The sequence below is a fragment of the Charadrius vociferus genome, unplaced genomic scaffold (genome assembly GCF_000708025.1).
Source record: "Charadrius vociferus isolate BGI_N301 unplaced genomic scaffold, ASM70802v2 scaffold1416, whole genome shotgun sequence".
In the NCBI taxonomy this organism is placed as follows: domain Eukaryota; kingdom Metazoa; phylum Chordata; class Aves; order Charadriiformes; family Charadriidae; genus Charadrius; species Charadrius vociferus.
In genome coordinates, this window is record NW_009648904.1 from 1,059 (window position 1) to 4,202 (window position 3,144).

Consider the following 3,144-nt stretch of genomic DNA (forward strand, 5'->3'; position numbering starts at 1 on the left):
GCAGGGCTGGCGGCGGATTCCCGTGCGGTACCCGAAGCGGCTGGCGCCGCTTGGGGGGACGGAGCTCTCAGAGGGGGTTTGTTCTGCCACAAATGTCATCCGCTCTGGGCAGGAGCTCACGTGGGAGAGCTGATCCAGAGCTGGTGAGACCCCGCGCTCCCGCTGAAAACCACCCAGGCTTCTGTAAGTCACTCTTTTCCCAATAAAGACCCCCAGGATGGCCGCTCCAGGCCCAGGCAGGAGGTGGCTCTGCCGCGATGAGCCGTCCCGCTCACGGCAGCGCCGGGGGGCTCTGCCCCAGCCCTGCCCCCTCCCCTCGGCTCGGGGTACCGCGGGCGTCCCAACCTGCTGCCGCCCCAGCCCCCGCGGAGGTCTCTGCCCCGGGAAGGGACGCGGCTGCGGAGCCATGGGCAGCATCCTCCCGCCAGGCAGCTGCCGCCGTTTCCATGGCGACTCAGCCCATCACACGCAATCGATATTTGCTTTGCCCACAGCCAGAGCTGGGAGGCCGTAATTACTGCACCAGGCAGCTAATCAGCAATTCATTACATGTCGGAGAGGGACGGGGACGGGGACGCCGTCCCGCTGGGCGGAGGATGGTGCTGCGGGCCTCGTGCCTTCCGCGGGCACCATCGCGCGGCTGCCTCGGTGCCCGCCTGCGCTGGAAGGAGAAATGGAGGCAGCAGGCGGTGCCCACCAACCCACGGGAGCGGGGCCCGGGGAGCCGCGGGCTGCGGCACGGTGGAGGGACGGCGGCAGAGCTGCACCTCGCGGGGAGAGGGGGTTGCAGCACCGTCCCCGGCACGAGCAGGCAGGGAAACCCAAGTGGCGCAGGGGATGCGGGTTTGCATCCATCGAGGAGCAGCCGTGCACCTCTGAACCGGAGAAGGCAACTGGACTGGTTCCCGTGAGGGGGTGACACGTGTGCTCTGCAAAGAGAACAGCTCAGAACCTTTATTCTTTTTCTAAAAAGACGGAGTGTCCGCCCTGCGCACCAGTGCCGGGACAAGGGCGGCACCGCGGGGCTGCGCCCTCCTTTCTGCAGCAAAGGCAGCAGCTCCCCAGCAAAGCGCGTGGCTACCTGCCCCCAGGGAGTGGCTAAAAACCACCCACCCCACCACTGCCCAGGGAGCCATCCCCCCACCTCTCCCGCTCCCCGGGGAGCTGCCCTCCCCCCTACAGCCCCTGCTCCCCCCAGACACGGCGCAGGCAGGGCCACGGCCAAAACCTCAGGTGGGAACACACGCTTTTGGGGTTTGGAGCGAGCTGAAGAATCGGGTAAGAAAGCGAAGCTCTGCAAGGAGCAGCCCCGCGCCCCGGGGAGCTGCCGGACCCCTGGGTGCACCCAGCCCGTTGCAGAACCAAAACAGTCCTTTGTAGCAGTTGTACAACGGGAACCTCACTGCTCACCCTGGTGTGAAACTGCACTACCGCCCCGCTCGCCAGAAAGCTTTGACACATCTAAAGCACAAAACTACAGAGAGTATTATGTATTTGACTTGAAAGTGGGTTATTTCATGGATATTAGCTGGAATATATGGAAAGTTTAGGAACACGAAGTGAAAAAGTGTTGGAGTGTGACAAAGGCAGAGCATCAGTTAAGGCCCTACAACCTCACACCTCTGAATTCACCCACGCAGGGAAGGGCTGGAGCGGGTGCGGAGCCCCATCCCGGCCCCGCTCCGGGCCCAGCCTCGGCTCACCCCCCACCGCGCAGCGGGGACAAAGCCCCTGCCAGCCCAGAGGAGTGCGAGGAGTCACAGTTACATAAAACGAGGCAGCTGGAATCACACTAGAAGGAAAAATCAGAAGCAAAACAGGCACAATAAAAAGATAGGAAAATCAGAAGCAAAGAATACAGAAGAAATTTATTGAAAGCACAAGTACAGACTGGCCAATAACTGCTTTCTACAATCTGAACAGTAAATAATGGAGCTACAGAAAGGTACAAAGGTTGTTATAAAATAGTTTTAATTTCATTTCTTTTTGCATTACAAACATTCTTTGAAAGAGGCAATGGAATTCTGATGTCGTGTATGCTTACCCTCCCCACCCCACCTTCCACAATACTGAACCTGTAATAGCTGTTATCAAAATATACAATACATCTGTTCACCATAAAAAACTGGGTTTTGCTGCCCCCTCATGTCTTACAACAGGTATAAAAAAATTATAAATATGTACACCCTTTTGTTACTCACATTCTTTACATGCAAACACAGGGATCCAAAGGAAAAACCCACCATCGCCTGGGTTCCGGGGTTACCTCAACTCGGCTGCTTGCACTTTGCCAAATATATATAGCCTGTGGGTTGGCCAAATCAAGGCCGAAGGCCACCAGACAGGTTTCATTCCAATAAGCCTCTTCCCAGCATCTCGGGTGAGGTCGATTGAATGAATTTAAAAGGTTCAAACCACCACAGCTGTTCCGCTTGGGTTGCGCACCGGTCCCCTCGGCAGCGCTGCCTGTGGCACGCCGGGCAGCACCAGCCCCCGCCGGTGCCCCCGGCTGCAGGAGGAACCGATCTATCACTGTGGGAGGAGGGGACGGGAGCAAATCGGCTCCTACAAGGACCACCAGACACCTGGATTTGCCCTCCTGAATGTCAGATGCCGGCAAGGCAACCCGCAGCTCTCCGGAGAGGCGGATCGCAAGGCTCCGTGCACAGGCTCGCTCGGGTTTAGAGGTAACCGAAACCAGCGGCTCCCCGTCGGCTGAACTGGCTCAGCTCAACCAGGGCAACGCTGCCAGTGAAGATGGTTTTACACTCCTGAGCCGCAAACCGAAGACCAAGGCAGACGAGGATTACCGATTGCATGCCAGCAACCCAAGCCGAACCCTCACTCAGACTTCACACACTTCTCCAGCGTAATTCACGTCCTCAAGAGTTCAGGGAGGAACTAAGAAAAGTTAAGACTTTTCCAAACACTCAGTGCTAGGCAAGTCAAGAGCTCCCACACTAAGCAAGGAAATCATAACTTGCAACACTAAGACAATTAAAAAACAAACTTTGGTCCACAATTTGCAGAAAAACCCTGAAAAAAAGTACAAGATTCTTGTTATTTTGCATCCGAACAGGTTGCAGGTTAGAGGGAAATGTAAGGCAACATCGGATTACACAAAATAGAAGGCAGAATGGCCTG